A 21050-nucleotide genomic window follows, 5' to 3' on the forward strand; every position below is an offset into this window, starting at 1 on the left:
AGTTTCATTTTCTTAGGAAAGGAAATGTTGACCTGTGTCAAATTCAGAAGCAGTAATGGAACACAAAACTCTGGCTTCTCATCCCTCCGAGTCAGTTCTGGGGTTATGTCTGGTGTTGCAGTCTATCCAGGTTTGCTAGTAACTAAAGAGTTCAAGCAAAATCTAGCTTGATTGCAGGTAGAGACCCCTTAGCTTTTGGACTAATAGACCCTTGCTAGGACTCATCCATAAGATCAAAGGAGGTTGCTGTGTTTTATTTTGTTAATTCTTGGGATGTGTACATTGCTGGCAAGACCGACATTTATTGCCCACCTGTAGTTGTCCTTGAGAAGGTGATTGTAAGCTACTTTCTTGAACAGATGCAGTTCATGTGTTGAAGATGCTACCACAGTGCAGTTAGGTCAGGAATTCCATGATTTTGATCCAGCAATAATGAAGGAAAAGCAATATATTTCCAAGTTAGGCTGGTGTGTGACTTAGAGCTGAAAATATTTCCATCCATCTGCTACCATTGTCCTTCTAAGTCATGGAGGTCACAGGTTTGGGAAGTGCCATCAAAGCTTTAGGGAATTGCTGCAGTGCATCCTGTTGATGGTGCACATTCTCTCCATGGTCCAGTGATAGTGGAGTGAGTGAGTGCTTAAGGTAGATGGGGTGACAATCAAGTGCACTGCTTTACGCTCGGTGTTACTGAGTTTCTTGATTGATATCCAGACAAGTGGCAAATATTCCCACACACATCTGACTCTTGCCTTATAAGTGGTAAAGAGGCTCTGGAGAGCCAGGAGGTAAGTTATTCACCACAGAATACGCAGCCTCTGACTTGTTCTAGTAGCCAGCGTATTATACGCGTGGTCCAGTTGAGTTTCTGGTCAACAGTGACCCCCCCCCCCAAGATGTTGATGGGGGACTCAAATGATGGTAATGCCATTGAATATCAAGGGGAGCTGGTTAGACACTCTCTTGGAGATGGTCATTGCCTGCTCTTCTGTGTTTGAGACTGAAGCATAAGGACAGCACCTGTGATGCTGAGATTCTCCCACAAAATGCTGGGCAGGCTGCAGCTTGCTGTGGAAATCTTTCCTTTCTTCCTGACCTTTTTGCAGGTTCAGCTGTATGGACTCTTTGAAGAACATTAATCTGCTGCAACATTTTGATCAATTTATTTGAGACTAATTGAAGCAGAGATGTGCCTTACTTTGACATTGTCCCTGGTAGTGATTTATTTTACTGCTAATAATCTACTAAAGAAAATATGTTTGTTGGTGTATTCACTGCCCCTCAGCTGTGCCTCCCTAGGTGTTGCCTCGGCTGCTATTTAGTACTCAGCCTCTTTGGGCTGAGTTTCTTGTCTGGCACATCAGCTAACTGAGAAGTAGGGGAAACTGGTTCCATTTGTCAACGAAAAATTCATTTTAAGCTCTCCCAATTTCTCATTATGGCACTGAGTTGTGTTGAGCAAGAAGGTGCTGGGTTTATTCACTTCCGTCTGCTGTGTTAATGCAGTTGAGTGCTCGAATTGACCTCAGCAGGTCTGGGTTCAAGTTCCTGTCCCTGACCACTACCTGGCACTGGTGAGGGCAGGATTAAGCTCAAATATCCAACCAACAGGACTGACATCTGAAAATGGTCACTTGTATGAGCTACCGGAAATGTGTTTGAAGCTTGTGGAGCTGCATTTCAGCAAGAGTTTTGATTGAGTTATTGAATGACTTGTGAGCTACATCTTGAGACTTTCAAACTGTTACTTGGCTTAGTGACCCTGAACAAGAGGGAACATTTCTTGGAAACTGAGTTACGTTTCATCAGGATTCTGTTTATAATCAAACTTTCATCCAAATACCTTTCCCCATCCCCCATACACTGGAGAAATTCATTGTACTTTTGGATTACCTGGCCAATTATTACAGGCCAAAAAATACAAGGCCAATTACCATTGGGATCATTCAGGACAGAATTATCCTGGTGATTCAAGACGGGCTGCCAGGAATGATGGCATCTGTGCAGTGAAATACAATACTCGTGTGAGTGTTGGTAGAATATTCAACCATTGAGAATATTTTATTCCAGCCCAGTTGAATTGAAAGAGCAGGGAATGAGGGGCAAGGAGGTGGAGGTGTCATCCCCCTATCCCCCCTACAAATCACTGATTTGCATGCAATAGACACAGCATTGTGTTTCTAATGATTCCATTTGATCTGCCACTGCTCTGCTGATATCTTCCCATCTAGCAATGCTTCACCTATCTCTCTCTCTCTCTCTCTCCCATTGCTGCTTCCGCCAAGCCCAGTGGTCCAGCCCCAACATCACCCTAAAATATTAAAAGATTCAGCAGGAGCTATAAATTTTATACAAATTTATTGCACAGGTTACATGGAAATACAGATTTCTGGTAATGACCTGGTGAGTTTGGTGCTTACAGTGCATGGGTCAATAACTGGAGTTGAAATTAGGCTGGAATTACAGAATTTATCTTTCTATAAAACATTTAAAAATTCCATATAAATGCCATTTCATAAGCAGTTTAACCTATTTGCTCCATTATGCTTAAATTCCCATGTTCACATATATCCCAACAGCAGCAAAACTGATCTGTAAGCTTCACAACAGGAGACCCACTTGCTAGAACAGATAGTTCTGAACCCACCTACAATGCTTAAGGGCTTAGATAAACTCTTACAGGGTCTGCGCATCATGCCCAGAAATCCCCATTACACTCGCAGTAAAGCCACCTCTTTCTAAGGACACTGGGCTGCGACTCTGCTCACTGCCCCACTCTGCATTCAGAATAACACAGCAGAGACCAGGGTTTGAAGCAGGAGTTTTCTGATCTTTCTGCATTGATGCTAGACCACAAACAGCAATTTACTCAGAGATATCAAAATAAAAGTTTAATTTCTCGTTGAAATAACGGGGGTAAGATTGGAACAGACTACAGAGTTAGCGTGCACCAGCCCAAGGGAGGAAGTATTTCTGTTGAGTAGCCAGCTAGCCTTATTCACTGGCCTGTCTTATGATGAGAATCTGAAATTACAACATCAATTGCTTCAATCCCTGGTGTCTGCCATTCTCCAATATTTTTATTGTGGACTATAATCAGGCTAACCCATTACGGCCGTGCTTGCCTCTGGTTTCTTTTTTTCTCTGTATTGGTAGAAACAAATTGAGACTGAAGACCCAGCACTGTTCTATGCTGGGTGAGTGAGTTCGCGAGTGTCAGTACTGTACGCTGGAGTGAGCTGCCTAGGTTCAGTATAACAATCCAGTGGACATTTGTGTTGAAATTTAAGGTAACCCAAATACTGTTGACGTACAGCTGGTAGCAGCTGAGAGTGAATCAAGCTAATGCTTTGGGACGGTTGGGTGGGAGAGTGAGAGAGTTTGGGGGTGGGAGGATGGGTTCAGAGGAGGCCTTCCAACCCTGAACGGGACAGTTCCTTCCAGTCTGATTTAGGTTCCCTGGTGACAGCTGTTGGGTGTGAGAGAGAGCTGGAGACATAGCAGTCATTGGTATGTGTGTAATGTTGAGTGTTTGTTCCCTAGGAGGATACTTGTGAGGATTTTGCAGTTTCATGCACGGCCTGATTGGATGTAAGAGGTTTCAGAGTGAGCTGGTGCTGACAGCTGGTAAGCGCGCTCACACTCTCAATCAACACTTTCATTCTTCATTTTCATTACCCATGGTCACTGCATGAGCAGACGCATATCAGCCAACAACTAGCTGCTCTCGCATTAACCTGTTGCTATCCAGCCTTTAACATGCCAGATCCTTGTGCGTCTGTTATGTAAAGGATTTCCACATGTCGTGACATGAAATGTCAAATTCATATTTCTTACGGTGAAGCTATTGGAGCTGGGGATGTCCATTTGGAAGTTTTAGCTCTCTGTAGAGAAACATTTTTGCAGGTAACGGTACAGACACTGATTAAACTGGGAATTTGTGGTCCCAAAATTATGACTTTGTACATGGTGTTGGTCCTAGGACCCTTACATTCATCTCCAGGTACTGTTCCCAGCATCACTCTAGGTGTTTTTCTAAACTCCTGGTTTAAATTTAATCAAACTTTTCTTAAACTCTCAGTACAGCTGGCCCAGCTGGGGTAATGAATGTTGCTCTCTAATTAGCCTCAGAACCACTGGATTGAAGAAAACGTATAAAGCAGAGTTCCTGTTCCTGATCCAACGACTCTCACTAGAAAGTCATATGACTGAGATTAAGCTACAATGAGGCTAATAGCTGCGTATAACACATTTGAATTGGCAGTGGTGTGAGATATCGAAATTTATTAGCACTGGTGAAATGTGCATTACAGGGAGAATCAGTACTTTTGGGAGAGGGAGAAACTTGGAGGACGTAAACAAAACATAAAGTGCTTTACAATTAAAAATCAAATTTGTGTGAGTGGTTCAAAATTAGGTAATTTATATTCAATTATACTCTGTATACATAAAAAGTTAAATGTTCTTTTCAAAGAATGTGATTCTAACTTGAATAGCATGAGGAACCATTTTTAAAATGTACCCAAAAACACTCTTAAGAACCACAATGCTGTTGCTCAAATGTCAGTCATAATAAAGAATTAAGATTGGCACATTTCTTTGTAGTCATTTCAACCCCTCTAGATATGTCAATTTTTTTTCCAAATTAAATTAAAATGCTAATCAATTTTAGAAACAGTCTGTTGACTTTAATATTCTGCACTGTACTATTGATGAATGTCGCAACTTCTGCTTCCTGAGGAAGAAAAATTAAAACAAAACAGCCTCAAAACAAAGACCACAGTTAGTTCCTTTATTCCAGAATCTTTACAGAGCAGAAGGAGGCCATTCAGCCCCTCAAGTCTGCACTGGCTGTCTGAAAGAGCATTCTAGCTGGTCCCACAACCCTGCCTTATCCCAGTAACTGCGCACATTCATTCTTTTCAGATAGCAATCCAATTCCCTTTCGAATACTTCGATCGAACCTGCCTCCACCGCCCTCTCAGGAAGTTCGTTCCAGGCTCTTAACCACCCTCTGGATGAAAAAATTCTTCCTCACCTCATTTTACTTCTTTTGCCAATTATTTTGAATCTGTACCCTCTAGTTCTTGATGGTCTCTTGAGTGGAAACAATTTCTCACTATTTACCCTGTCCACACCCCTCAAGATCTTGAATACCTCTATCAAGTCTCCTCTCGGCCTTCTTTTCTCCAAGGAATACAGTCCTCTCCAATCCATCCTCATAGCTACAGTTCTTTATACCTGTAATCATTCTTGTGAACCTCCTCTGTATTCTCTCCAATGCCTTCACATTGATGTATTTATTATTGATGTACACGTCTATGCAAGCGACTTGCATGATCAGTTAGCAGGTGATACATAGTCCATTTACCTGATGGCACATGTCCTTATGCTTGGCTAAACAGTGCAGCTGTAACTTACAACTTTTGATCCAATGGAATGTCATTTTTGTGATTAAGTATTTAACAAGTTCTAGTTGTTATCTGTTAAAATATCCATTGCAAGGGGATTTTTATATATCAGATTTTTTTAAAATTAGAAACATATTTAGATAACTACTTTCTAAAAATTGATGGAGAAAAAATGGGTTCCACATCAGTCCTTAAATGAGCCGCCTGTTGCTGACTCCTGACCTAACTGGTACTACAGGCTGTAGATCCAGAAATAACTCATCGTCCTACAATTTATATCCGTACTGGAACTGTGCCTGTAAATAATGCACAGTCCACCTTAAATGTGTAAATAGTACACTGCTGTACTGGAACTGTGCCTGTAAATAGGCAGTGATCACAGGAAATGCAACAGTAAATAGTGAACTGTCCTACTGGACGTAAGTAAATAGTGCGTTGTCCTACTTTTGCACCTTTAAATAGTACACAGTACCAACAGAAGTGTATAAATATTGCACTGTCCTGCTGCAAGTTTGGCTGTAAGTAGTGCATGGTCTTACTACAAGTATGTCTTTTTTACAGCCAGAGCGCTTGAGAAAAGCAGCGGGGCCATTTACACAGAGAGAGAGAGCACTTGTAAAAAGCAGCAGGGCCATTAAAGCCAGAGCGCTTGAGAAAAGCAATGGGGCCATTTACAGCAAGAGCACTCGTGGACTTCATTTAAAACAGAGAGCGGATGAGCGTGTGGACTTTATTTAAAACAGAGCGGGGAGACTTATTTTAAAAAGAGCGCAGAGTGCAGGTGATTGGTGAGTATTTCTAGTCTTTAGATTAAAATTAAGTCTATAGTTAGTGTTTAGATCTCTAGTTTTTCTCTTTCTTAAAAATAGCCTGTTAAGTATAAGATCGATAATGTTGTAAATAATTAAATTCAATAAAGTGTAAAGAGCAGGGATGCTACAGTAATTAATTAATAAATAAAATAAGATAGTGATGGCGGGACAGACGATGTGTTGCTGCTGTGGCATGTAGGAGCTGTTGGACACCAAGGTGATCCAGAGCACATGCATCTGTACTAAGTGTTTGCAGCTTGAGAAACTTCAGATCCAAGTTAAGGAGCTGGAGTCTGAGCTGCAGACATTGCGCTACATCAGGGAGGGGGAAAGTTACCTGGGCACTTGCTCCAAGAGGCAGTCACACCCCACAGGTTGGATAATTCGAATTTGGTCTGTGATCAGGGACAAGAGGATGTGACTGCAGGTGAGGCAGGTATGGGGACCCAGGGGGCAGTGTTCAAGAAGCCTCAGCCCCTGAAATTGTCCAACAGTTACAAACTGTGTGGACGAGAGCAGGGACTGTAGGGAGAATGAATGAAATGACCATGGCACCGTGGTACAGGGAGCCATTCAAGTGGGGAGAGGAAATAGGAAAGTAGTAGTGGTAGGGGACAGTATAATTAGGGGGATAGATACTGTTCTCTGCAGCCCCAAAGGCTGTGTTGTCTGCCCGGTGTCAGGGTTAAGGACATCTCCTCAGGGCTGGAGAGGAACTTGGAGTGGGAGGGAAGGGATCCAGTTGACATCCACATTGGTACCAACGACGTTGATGGGACTGGAAAGGAGGTTCTGCTGAAAGAATTTGAACAGTTAGGAGCTAAATTAAAAAGCAGAACCTCCAAGGTAATAATCTCGGGATTACTACCTGAACCACGGTTCATTATAGTCAAGGAGTTAAATGCGTGGTTCAAAGATTGGTGTGGAGGAATGGATTTCAGTTCATGGGGCACTAGCATCAGTACTGAGGTAGAAGGGAGCTGTTCTGGTGGCTTCACTTGAACCATGCTGGGACCAGTGCCTTGGTGAATTGAATAACTAGGGCTGTAGAGAGGGCTTTAAACTAAATAAAGGGGGGTGGGGAGGGTTCTGGAGAGGGAATAAGTTGGCTTACAAAGCAAAAGGATATGGTGGCATTGCAGGGCAGCTACTTGGGTAATCATACCCATTACCTAATGGGCACATTTAAACATTTTTAAAAAGTAGCAAATAGGGTCAAAGGATGAAAAAGTGGTAAAAAGGCAAAGTTAATTGCTCTTTACTTAAATGCACATAGTATTCGGAACAAAATTAATGAATTAACAGTACACATAGAGGTTAATGGGTATGATCTTATAACCATTATGGAGTCATGGTAATAAGGAGATCAAAGCTGGGAACTAAATAGTCAGGGGTATGTGACTTTTCAGAAGGATGGGTAGGAAGGAAAGGGTGATGGGATAACTTTGTTCGTACGAGATGGAATAAGTACGATAGCAAGAAATGATCTTGGATCAGAAGATGTGGAATCCACATGGGTGGAGGTAAGAAATAACAAGGGGAAGAAGACACTGGTGGGAGTAGTTTACAGACCCCCTAACAGTAGCTATGCTGTCGGACAGAGAAATCAGGAAATAATGAGGGCATGTAAAAAAGGCAGTATATTAATCATGGGTGACTTTACTCTCCATGTAGATTGGGAAAATCAAATTGGCAGAGGTAGCCACGAGCAAGAATTCATAGATTGTATTTGGGACTGTTTCCTAGAACAATATGTTGTGGATCCAACCAGGGATCAGTCTATTTTGGACCTGGTAATGTGTAATGAGGCAAGTTTAATAAATGATCTCAGAGTAAAAGATCCCCTAGGAAACAGTGACCATAACATGGTAGAATTTAGCATTCAGTTTGAGAGAGAAACTTAGTCTGGAGACATCTATGCTAAACTTAAATAAGGGTAATTACAAAGAAATGAGGGCAGAGTTGGCTGGAGTGGACTGGGAAAGGAGTTTAACAGAAAAGACAGTTGATGAACAATGGCAGGCGTTTAAGAAAATAGTTTATGACTCACAACAAAGATATATCCCAGTGAGGAAGAAGGATTGTAGGAAGGGGATAAACCAATCATGGTTAACCAAGGAAGTTAAGAATAGTATCAAAGTGAAAGAAAAAGAATACAACGAGGCAAAGATTAGTGGTAAGCCAGAGAATTGGGGAAGTTTTAAAAACCAACAGAAGATGACCAAAAAAAAAATAAAGAAGGAGAAAATAAACTTTGAGGTTAAGCTAGCAAGTAATATAAAAACGGACAATAAGCACTTCTTTGATTATATAAAAAGGAAGAGAGAGGCCAAAGTCAGTATAGGCCCCTTAAAGAATGAGACTGGGGAAATAATGGGGAACGAGGAAATGGCAGAGGAGTTGAATAAATACTTTGCATCAGTCTTCATGGTAGAAGACACTAATAGCATACCAAAAATACTAAATAATCACAGGACAAAAGGAAGGGGGGAGGAAATAAATACAATAACTATCACCAGAGAAAAAGTACTAGGGAAACTAATGGGGCTAAAGGCTGATAAGTGCCCTGGACCTGGTGGGTTGCATCCTAGGATATTAAAGGAAATAGCTGCAGAGATAATGGATGCACTGGTTGTAATCTTCCAAGAGTACTTAGATTCTGGAAAAGTCCCAGAGGATTGGAAAACTGCCAATGTGACACCCTTATTCAAAAAGGGAGGGAGACAAAAAACAGGTAACTATAGGCCAGTTAGCTTAACATCTTTCATTGGGAAAATGTTGGAGTCTATTATAAAGGACGTAATAGCAGAGCATTTAGAAATACAGAATCTAATCAAGCAGAGTCAGCATGGCTTCATGAAGGGGAAATCATGTCTGACAAATTTATTAGAATTCTTTGAGGAGATAACAAGCAGGATAGATAAATAGGAACCAGTAGATGTAATATATTTGGATTTCCAAAAGATGTTCGATAAGGTACCACACATAAGGCTACTTAATAAGATAAGTGTCCATGGTGTTGGGGATAGTATATTAGCATGGATAGAGGACTGGCCAACTAATAAACAACAGAGAGTTGGGATACGGGGAGGCATTTTCAGTATGGTAACCTGTAACTAGTGGAGTGCTAAAGGGATCAGTGCTGGGGCCACAATTATTTACAACATGTATTGATGACTTGGATGAGGGAAATGAATGTATTATTGCTAAGTTTGCGGATGACAAAAGTAGGTGGAAAGGCAAGTGGTGAGGAGTTCAGAAGAATGAGAGACGACCTTATTGAAACATATAAGATTCTTGGGGGCTTGACAGGGTAGATGCTGAGAGGTTGTTTCCCCTTGTGAGAGAGTCTAGGACCAGAGGACATAAACTGAGTAAGGGGTCGCCCATTTAAAACAGAGATGAGGAATTTCTTCTCTTAGAGGGTAGTCAATCTGGAATTCTTTACCACAGAGGGCTTTAGGGGCTGGGTTGTTAAGTATATTCAAGGCTGAGAGAGACAGATTTTTAATCAGTAAGGGAATCAAGGGTTATGGGGAAAAGGCAGGAAAGTGGAGACGAGGATGATCAGATCAGCCAGGATCTTATTGAATGGCGGAGCAGACGCGATGGGCTGAATGGCCTACTTCTGCTCCTACGTCTTATGGCCTGTAAATAATGCATGGTACTTCAGGAAATGTATCTGAGTGCACTGTCTTAACATCTTGTGTGTGTTAATAGTGTCTTGTTGAACTGATGATGGGCTGTAAGTGCAATTTCCTACTTGTGACACATCTGTAAAACATGCAGGGTCCCAACCATCATGCTTGTGAAAAGCAGGTTGTGCATTGGATGACCTTGAATGTCTGTGGCTTGCAGATGGGTACCATTTTGAGGGAATAGCTCAGGTTAATAACAACTCTGATCTTTCAGTTTCATGCTGGCCTGAGTCATTTCCAAATTCCCAACTTGAGTAAATGATCTCTGCTTGGGATTGCTGTTGGCTGCCATGTGCAGGGCAAATCTGTAGGGAGATCAGCTGAAGGATTCGGCAGCAGAAGTATTTGGTATGATGTCCAAGACCAGTTCAGTCTCAAACATTTGCACAAAGTTTCCAGCTTTGTAATTTCTGAAATGGTGAAGCTGCTTTGCAGTGCCATGTGTACTAGTTTTTTTAAAAATTTCCAACAGTATTTCCCAGCTATTTAAAAACTTGCTCTATCCCAATGCTTGGCATCAGTTGTACAGGACCTGGAGGAAGAGGAGGAGTGGGGGGTGGGGTCAGATTAAAGAAAGACATTTATTAAAACTCTAAGCAGTTAGGTTACTTGTTTGGACAGTGCAGAGGCTGCCAACTGCATTTAAAACTTGACACTTGGCAGCAGGACTGAGGCACCATTGTCAATTGCAGGTACAGAGGAGGCTCAGATGGATATCTGCAATCTAGCCATTCTACAGTTCATATTCAGTCTGGCTCCCTTTTGAAATTGAAGAGAGATACTTATGTAGAATTACATAGTGTTGCACTGTATTTATAGTTATAAAGCCCAATTCGTCTATGCCAGCATTTATGCCCCACACATGCCTTCTCCCATGTTTATTCATCTCACTCCATCAACAGAATATATAATAAATACATTGTAAAATGAAAGATTCAATTCTAAAGGGGGTTCAAGAGCAGAGGATCCTGTGCACGAATCATTGAAGGTGGCAGGGCAGGTTGAGAAAGTGGTTAATAAAAGCTTTATAAATAGGGGCATAGAATACAAAAGCAAGGAAGTTATGATCAACCTGTTTAAAACACTGGCTCTGCCTCAGCTGGAATATTGTGTTCAGTTCTGGGCATCACATTTTAGGAAGGATTGAAGGCTTTGGAGAGGATGTGGGAAAAAAAATCATGAGAATGGTTCCAGAGATGAGGATTTTCAGTCATGTTGATAGGTTGAAGAAGCTTGGGCTGTTCACCTTGGGGACACGAAGATTAAGAGGCAATTTGTTGGAGGTGTTCAAAATCATGAGGGGCCTGGACAGAGTATATAGAGAGAAGCTGTACCCTTTGACAGATGGATCCAGAACCAGAGGGCACCGATTTAAGGTAATTGGCAAACAATGCAACGGCAATGTGTGATGACATGAGAAAAAATATTTTTATGCAGTGAGTGGTTAGGATCTGGAATGCACTGCCAAAGAGTGTGGTGGAGGCAGATTCAATCAAAACATTCAAAAGAGAACTGAAGAATTATCTGAAGAGAGAAAACTTGCAGGATTACAGGAAAAGACTGGGGAGTGGGGCTCTGGGTTGCTCTTGTAGAGGGCCAACATGATCATGATGGGCCTTATGGCCACCTCCTATGTTTTAATCATTCTAAGACAACCTTCTATTCCTTTCTCCCTCACTTTACCATCTTTTCCTTAAATGTATCAACACTATTTGCTTTAACTACTTGTGCTAGAAAGTTCCACTTTCTGGCCGCTCTCTGGGTGACGAAGTTTCTTCTGAATTCCATGTTCTTTCTTTTGTGACTGTATTATATTAATGGCCTCTAGTTTTGATCAGTTCAAAAGTGGAAACATCTACCTTGGCAAACCCCTCAATCCTTTTAAAGACCTCTATCAGGCCACCCTCTAATGAGAAAAGGGCTCCAGCCTGTTCAGGTCCCGGGGAGCTGGGAAGGGTGGCCCTATTTAGGGTTGAATGTCCCCTTCCCTGTATCAGCTGCATGGGGAGAGTTCCTGACCTAGTCAATGTAGTCACTTGACTCCCATGTGCATGCTGCAAATGAGCATGGTATCCACTTGTGTCAGGAGGGTGGTGTTAATAAAAGTAGACCTTGTCACTCATGCTTCTTGTGGCAGCCACCAAGAATGATGCGGAGATGATCCAAGTCAGGCAATGCTCTTTTTCTGGGAGGCACCATTTCAAACACTGTACAGAAACATTGCCCTTTGAATATGCCATTTTGCTGTGTTTAAGTTGCATGGCATATTTATCTTACAGATGGTAGTGGCAGCAGAGGATGACCAAACAATGCTAAGACACAGGATGAGGTGCTCCCCAATGTGCCCATATAGTGGCATTTTGGATTAGCATTGGGCAGACTGATGGGGCTATGGGTTTCTTGGTCTGAGATCGTGGCTCAGTGCTGCTCTGCCAGGTTTGTGATGGTAGCCTGTGGAAATCCAGCTTCAAAAAGGAAGGCTGTAGCCCCAGCCCTGTATCTCCAACTGAGTGATCAAGACACAGTGTGGGAAGCTGTACAGACATCTCCAGCCTATCCCTATAGATGAGGATTCTGACCACTGTCCCCATAAGTCCAAATGAGAGGCATTGTGGTGAAGCAGTCTGGGAAGAGTGTCCTGCAGTCAGTTCTTGTTGAAAATAACAAGAGTGACATCACAAGACAGCGTGAGGGAGCGGCAGAGAGATCAGAACCAGCGCAAGTGCTGGGAAGCTTCAAAAAGTGACATCAGCACAAAGGTGAGAACTGATTGGTGAGTAGTGGGTAAGTGTTTTTCTCTAGTTTTTTCCTCCAGTTTAAAATAGATTAAGCTAAGGAAAGGTAAGAGTTCTAGTTTTTATTTAAAATACATAAATAATTTAACTTTTTTTTTACTGTATTTAACTTAAAGTAAGGGTTTTTTTTCAACTAGAGGCATGGCAGGGCAGCTCAGTCCCATGTTATGTACCGCCTGCAACATGTGGGAAGTCCTAGACGCTTCTTGCACTCTGACTGACCACGTGTGCAGGCAGTGTCACCAGCTGCAGCTACTTGAGCTCCGAGTTTCGGAGCTTGAGCAGCAGCTGGAGGCTCTGAGGTGCATGTGCGGGGCTGAGAGTTTTGTGGATAGCACGTTTTTAGATGTGATCACCCCACAGCTTACGGAAGTGCAGGCAGAGAGGGAATGGGTGACCATCAGTCAGAAGAAAGGTGTCAGGCAGGTAGTCAAGAAATCTCCAGAGTGCATCTCGCTCGAGAACTATTTTTCTGTGTTGGAAAACGGTGAGAGTGACGGTTCCTCTGGGCAGTGCAGCCATGCTCATGGCACTGTGAGTGGCTCAGCTGCACAGGGTGGGGGAGGAAAAAGAGGGGACGAGCAATAGTGGTAGGAGACTCGCTAGTAAGAACAGACAGGCGTTTCTGCAGCCATAGACATGACTCCAGGATGGTGTGTTGTCTCCCTGGTGCCAGAGTTAAGGATGTCACTGAACGGCTGCAGGGCATTCTAAAGGGGGAGGGCAAACAGACAGAGATCGTGGTACATATTGGTATCAACGACATAGGTAGAAAGAGGGATGAGGTCCTGCAAGCAGAATTTAGGAAGTTAGGAAGCAGATTAAAAAACAGGACTCAAAGGTAGTAATCTCTGGATTACTTCCGGTGCCACGCGCTAGTGAGTATAGACATAGGAGGTTAGTCCAGATGAGTGCATGGCTGGAGAGATGGTGCAGGAGGAAGGGCTTTAGAATTCTGGGACATTGGGACCGTTTCTGGTGGCGGTGGGACCTGTACAAGGTGGACGGGTTGCACCTGAACCAGAATGGGACCAACATCCTTGCAGGGAGGTTTGCTATTGCTGTTGGGGAGGGTTTAAACTAACTTGGCAGGGGAATGGGATCCTGAGAGGAGGTTCAGCAGGGGGAGATGCACAGCCAAAATTAGAAGAGACAGCAAATGAGTCTGGAAGGTATATAAATAATATAAATAGGCCAATTAAGGCACAAGGGAGTTTGGCAAGATTGGATGTATTTATTTTGATGCAAGGAGTCTGACGAATAAGGCAGATGAGTTGAAGGCACTAATTAACACATGGAAGTATGATGTAAGTGCTGTCACAGAGACATGGTTGAGAGAGGGGCAGGATTGACAGCTCAATATTCCAGAATATAGGTTCTTCAGGCAAGACAGGGAAGGAGATAAATGAGGAGGGGGTATCGCAATATTGATCAAGGAATCAATTACAGCAGTAAGGTGGGATGACATGTTAGAAGGCTCCTCAAATGAAGCCATATGGGTAGAACTTAAAAACAAAAAAGGGGCAATCACATTGCTGGGAGTGTACTATAAGCCCCCAAAATGTCACGGAGAAATAGAAGAGCAGATATGTAGGCAAATTTCAGAGAAGTGTAAAAATAACAGAGTAGTAATAGTGGGAGATTTCAACTTCCCCAATATTAACTGGGTTAGTCTTAATTTGATAGTTTTAGAGGAAGCAGAATTCTTAAAATGCATCCAGGAGAGCTTTTTAAGCCAGTATGTAGAAGTCCCTAAAAGAGAGGGGGAGGCCCTGGACTTAATTTTGTGGAATGAAGCCAGGCAAGTGGTAGAGGTATCAGTGGGGGGGCATTTTGCAGATAGCGATCATAACTCCGTTAGATTCAAGGTTGTTATGGAAAAAGACAAGGATGAGCCAGAAATCAGAGTTCTAAATTGGGGAAGGCCAATTTTAATAAAATCAGATATGATTTGGCCAGAGTGAACTGGGAGCAGCTACTTTTAGGTAAATCTGCATCAGAGCGGTGGGAATCATTCAAGAAGGAAATAGGGCCAACATACTCCAGTAAAGATAAAGTGGTGGGACCAACAAATCCAGGGAACCCTGGATGTTGAGGGATATGCAGGATTGGATAAAGAGAAAAAGGGAGGCTTATGGCAGATACTGAGGGCTCAAAACAGCGCAAGCCCTAGAGGAGCATAGAATGTGTAGTGGGGGGGAACATAAAAAGGAAATTAGGAGAGCAAAAAGGGGCATGAAAAAACATTGGCAGGCAAAATAAAGGAAAATCCAAAGTTATTTTACAAGTACATTAAGAGTAAGAGGATAACTAGGCAAAGAGCAGGACCCATTAAGGACCATTGTGGTAATTTGTGTGTGGAGCCGGAAAACGTAGGTGGGGTTCTAAATGAATACTTTGTGTCGGTGTTCACAAGTGAGAGGGACGACATGGATATGGAAATCAGGCAGAAGGACTGATATAATTGAAGAAATTAGCATAGAAAGGAAGGAAGTTCTAAGTGGTCCGGCAGGCTTAAAAGTAGATAAATCTCCAGACCCGGATGAAATGTATCCCAGGCTGTTGAGTGATGCAAGGGAGGAGATAGCAGGGGCGCTGGCAATAATTTTCAATACCTCTCTGGCCACAGGAGAGGTGCCAGAGGACTGGAGGACAGCCAATGTGGTACCATTATTCAAGAAGGGAGGAAGGGATAAACCATGGAACTACAGGCCAGTCAGTCTAACCTCAGTGGTGGGGAAACTATTGGAAACAATTCTGAGGGACAGAATTAATCTATATTTGGCGAGGCAGGGATTAATCAAGGACAGTCAACATGGTTTTATTAAAGGGAGGTCATATCTGACCAATTTGATTGAATTTTTCGAAGAGGTGACTGGGTGTGTAGATGAGAGCAATACATTTGAGGTAGTCCACTTGGACTTCAGCAAGGCTTTTGATAAGGTCCCGCATGGGAGACTGATAATGAAGGTAAGAGCCCATGGGATGCAAAGCAATTTGGCAAATTGGTCCAGAATTGGCTGAGTGGCAGGAAGCAGAGGGTGATGATTGAGGGGTGTTGTTGTGAATAGATGCCTGTGTCCACTGGGATTCTACAGGGATAGAAGTTGGGCCCCTTGATGTTTGTGATATATATAAACGATTTAGACTTGAATGTAGGAGGGTTGATCAGTATGTTCACAGATGACATGAAAATTGGTAAATAGGAGGATAGCCTTAGATTACAGGAGGATATAGACGAGCTGGTCAGATGGGCTGATCAGTGCCAAATGGAATTTAATCCAATAAGTGTGAGGTGATGCACTTGGGCAGGACAAACAAGGCACAGGAATACACAATGAATGTTAGGACCCTGGGAAGTAACAAGGATCAGAGGGACCTTGGTGTGCATGTCCACTAGTCCGGTAAGGTAGCGGGACAGGTAGATATGGTGGTAAGGCATTTGGGATACTTGTCATTATTATCTGAGGCATAGAATATAAGGGCAGGGAGGTTATGCTGGAACTGTATAAAATGCTGGAACTGTATAAAATGCTGGTTAGGCCACAGCTAGAGTATTGCGTGCAGTTCTGGAATCTGCATTATAGCAAGGAAGTGATTGTACTAGAGAGAGTGCAGAGAAGATTTACCAGGATGCTGCCTGGGCTGGAGAGTTTTAGTTATGAGGAGAGATTAGATGGACTGGGGTTATTTTCCATGAAGTAGAGGAGATTTGGGGTGGGGGGGGTGACATGATTGAGGCGTATAAAATTATGAGGGGCATAGATAGGGTAGACAGGAAGGAACTTTTTCCCTTGGTGGAGGGATCAGTAACCAGGGGGGCATAGATTTAAGGTAAGGGGCAGGAAGTTTAGAGGGAATGTGAGGAATTTTTTTCACCCAGAGGGTGGTGGGAATCTGCCTGAAAGGATGGTAGAGGCAGAAACCCTCATAACATTTAACAAGTATTTGGATGTGCACTTGCGATGCCATGGCACAGAAGGTTAAGGGCCTAGTGCTGGAAAATGGGATTAGAATAGTTAGGTACTTGTTTGACTGGCGCAAACTCGATGGGCAAAAGGGCCTTTTTCTGTGCTGTAGACCTCTATGACTCTATGAGAGGAAATTGCTATTTTTAATCAGAGATAATTACACCGGAAAAACACCTCAGATAATTCTTAGATTTTCCTCTCCTGTTTTATCTCCTCCCCTTTCCTCTTTCTCCTCTGCTCTCCATCGTCTTCGCCCCTCTCCTTTTCCCTCTCTCTCTTTCTCCCCAGTCTCTCCTCCTTTCTCAAGTGTCAACTCTTTTCCTCCCTTCCTCCTCACCTCTCTTGAAGATATTGATCTCACTTCCACTTTCCCCTTTCCTGAATATATTGATTTCCTTTTCTTTCTCTCCCCTTGCTTTGTCATCCTCTGCAGGTTTTAACTCATTGCCCTCACTCCTTACCTTCTCTCTTCCTCCCCTGAAGATGCTTCATGCCTTACAAGATAATGGTTGCACTTGGCCATTTTGTATTGATATCTAATGCTACTAATTTATCAATGAGCAGGGATCATAGCAGATTGTTACTTTTGGCACCCCTCCATGTCCTATTCAGAGTTGGTTTGTGCTGGGAGTCCATCTCTTTCACTGTCTGCACCACACCCTGGGTAATGTCAGCTCCCTGCAATGCTGTGATTTGCTTCTATATCGGAACTGATGTGGCTGAACCGAGAACTGGTGAAACAGGCAAGTATGAGTAATGAGCTCTAATACAAAATCAAAATTCTGCAGATGCTGGAAATCTGAAATAAAAGCAGAAAATGCTGGAAAAACTCAGCAGGTTAAGGCAGCATCTGTGGAAAGAGAAACAGAGTTAATGTTTCCAGTTGATGCCCTTTTCTCAGAACCTGATGAAAGATCATCAACCTGAAAGTTAATACTGTTTCTCTCTCCACAGATGCTGCCTGACCTGCTGAGTATTTCCAGCTTTTTTTTAATGAGTAATGAACTGCTGCTGCACAAAGGCTTTCGTTGCAGATGCCCAGAAACCTGCTGCCAGAGTTTGACTGCTGGTACTGATCCGGTTTAAAGGAATCATTTAGTTTTAGTCTTAATCAGCTGGGATTCTTTTCTGCATGTTATCATTCACAAAACATCACATGCTGTGATTATGGAGTTTAACCCATTACTGAAATCTGAATACTTCAGATTTCAATAGCAATATTTAGCTATGGTCTGTATTGCTCTGTGTCGCTGACTGTGAGAGTGTTGTTTGGTTGAGGTTGGCCTCTGGATGTGAATGATTGGCTTTTCTTACATCCTCTATTAATTACTTGTTTGCAATAATCTGCTGATTATAACATTTTTCTTCCTTTGTCCTTTCTGTACACATCTCCCTAGGCCATTAGCTGCTGCAGCTGGGTGGTTATTCAGTCCTAGGCCTGTGCCAGTGTTCAGTCACCCAGCCTCTGCCTTGAGCTTCTTGTGCCTCCCACTGTGACAAGTTGGCTGATACCTAAGCCCCACACAACATTAAGGTTGAAATTGGGACTGGCTGGAGTTCTTCTATCAAGGGCTCCTCACTGTGACATTCTGACTTGTGACTTTTATCCTGATTCACTGTGCAAAACTTCCACTTTTGAATCAGCTGATTGCCTAAATGTTACAGAATGTAATCTCATATTTTGAGTGTCACTAATCTGTTCCTTGCTCTGCTGTTGATTTAAAGCCTTGATATGTTTCCTAGATTTGATAGGAAAGGATCAAGAGGACATTCAGCATCTTGAGCCTGTTCTCTGCTGTTCAATTAGATTGTGGTTGATTTGTAGCTTTACTCCATTTACCTGCCTTTGTTTTGTAACCCTTAACACCCTTACCTAACAAAATCTATCAAATTTAAATAACCTGCAGCCTCAAGTTTCTTGGGCAAAGCATTGCAGATTTCCACTATCCTGTGAAGAAATGTTTCTTAACATTACCACTGAATGACCTAGCTCTAATATTAAGATTATGCCCTCCTTGTTCTGGACTTTCCCTGTTATCCCCAGTAGGCTGGGTTCACATTGGTGCAGAATGCAGATGATCAATCTACTGTCTCACTGTGACAACAGTAGTTGGGGTGGGTTAGCTGAGTCACATCCAGGATTATAAACAGTGATGATGGAACTACTGCTCTGCGCTGAATTTAGACAATTCTGCTCTTTATTTCAGTAGGTTTTCTTTAGTGGGACAACTGGGTCATCATAAATATCCACTTGTGGAAATTAATGTTGTTTAATATTATACATTTAGATAAACTTTGAGGCCCAACCCATTGTGGAATTGAATTCCATTGATAATCATATCTTGATCCTGGTACGGTTTTTGAAATATCCTTCATTTAAGAATATTTTTGAATGTTACTAAAGGCCTTTCTCTTTTTCTCTTCCTCCTTTCCAATTCCTTTAAACCCGTTGCTCCTTCCTCTGTTCCTTCAGTTTGACCAGGGCCCTTGCGTGCAAGGTGTCAGATTTTTTTTCCAGCATACACCCACATCCCTTTTCCAGACAAGTTTGTGTGTCCTGAATAAAACTGTGCCAGAGAAGGCAGCAGGTGCTGTGGTCTGTGCCAGTGTGCCCCCTGGCTTCTTCAAACCTTCACACCCACAAGGAAAAAGTATGATACAGCTGAAGTTCCAAGCTCTGAGGACAGGCTCTTCCCCTAGTGCATGAGCCATTCCCGGATCGAATCATCAGGTAACTGCAGACCTTGGATATGGCTAAATGTGAGCTACTGCAGAGACCGCATGACCCTTGGCTCTATTCAAACAGAAAGTTATTTTATAATTGCTGCTTTGTGTTGGAGAACAGTGGAAGACATAAGCAGCACAAGCTGCTGGCTAATCTGTCCTGTTTTTCATCTTGGTGCCTGGAGTTTCAGTAGAAAGGATACACAGATGTTCTGAAATGCTAGATGATTGGACAGACTGAATCTTTCCTGCAGAATCACAATTGGAAAGACTGAATATACATGGATGTGAATGGAGCAGGTAGACTTTGTGCTACATTGACTTGATGAAAATCTGGCTTGATAATTGCGGTGTTTTATAGATCTCTCATTGGATCAAATGGTACTGAAAATATTGGTTGGGTGAAAAAACTTGTTTACTGTTTGGGAACCAATTAATCCATTATTCATACTGATTGGATGTATAAAGCTGCCATTGAGTACATCTCTCTTGAAGCAGAGACAGTCATCACTCTCCCCACCGGGTTGAAAAGCTTTGTTCTGCATTGTTTTAATAAAATTTAGTATTACTATCCACAGTATGGAGATTTAGCATTAAATGCTGCTGCAATAAAAGCACAATATCACAGCCAGGTAAATGGTGCCAAGTACCAGGGAGGATATCCAGTGTACCACCAGACACCCAGCTTAGTTGTAAGCAGTTGCTTCAACCTGTCTCCAGGCAAATTAAAGAGGGGTCCAGGAAATACTGTCTTTATTCCACAATATTTGTATTGCGTGTAACTAACTGGCTGTGTGCCTGATCAGGGAGTTGTACATATTTAATGATTCTGGTCTCTTATGCACCAAAGTATAAGAAGTTGATGAATGTGTTCTTAATTGCTTGTGGATTAGGATTTGTAGTACTTATTATCTAAATTGCTTTGCTCAATAAATCCCACCATTGCTGCATTCATATATGATAGGTGTTTGTTCTTAATCAGTGAGACTCTGGGGAGATCAATGTCTGTAATTGTACAACACAACTCATTGCTTCGCAAATGTGCCTAAAAATGAGGTTGTGGTATTTAATTAGCACCGCACTCTGAATAGACAAATCTTACTCAACATCTGCATCATGAAAAACATGCTTTGGCCCTAGTGGTGATTCCATCAAACTCCTCCAACACCTTCCAAACATATTGCTTAATGCTTTGAGCTTTTCCACCATTAATAAATGAGGAAAGTAGTTGAAACTGGCTAGTTGCTCAGCTGATTGTAGAAGCTGCACTCTAGAGCAAATTTCCAAGAGAATGGAATTGTGATCATATGATTTCAAGTGGCTTTACCTATAATCTAAATTAAGCAATACTGACACCTCTGATTCATATTGTACATTGCTTCAGGTGATAAGTGCCTTCTGCAACCACTTTGTATTTATTCCAAAACACACCTGCTTACTATAGATTGTTCATTGTTATCCTGTATCCAATTAAATAAATATAGGTACACTTCATGCTACATGTGTGTCAATCATCTCTTTCTATTCACCTTTGGAGTATCAATCCTATCCAAAATACTAAAAAACATAAAACTTTATATATTAATTGTTCTAAAAGTGAATCATGGTAGCTCATCTTGCCCCTGACAATCCCAAAGTT

General features: G+C 42.3%; 1 long non-coding RNA gene across 1 annotated transcript; it reads left to right on the forward strand.

Moving 5' to 3' along the window:
* The first annotated feature begins 248 nt into the window (after window positions 1-248).
* LOC121291452 lies at window positions 249-20849 on the forward strand. The gene is made up of 3 exons (XR_005946005.1): window positions 249-3627; window positions 5973-6199; window positions 18085-20849. It is a non-coding gene; the product is annotated as an uncharacterized LOC121291452 (long non-coding RNA).
* The last annotated feature ends 201 nt before the right edge of the window (window positions 20850-21050 follow it).

This window comes from Carcharodon carcharias, chromosome 19 (genome assembly GCF_017639515.1).
Source record: "Carcharodon carcharias isolate sCarCar2 chromosome 19, sCarCar2.pri, whole genome shotgun sequence".
Lineage (NCBI taxonomy): Eukaryota > Metazoa > Chordata > Chondrichthyes > Lamniformes > Lamnidae > Carcharodon > Carcharodon carcharias.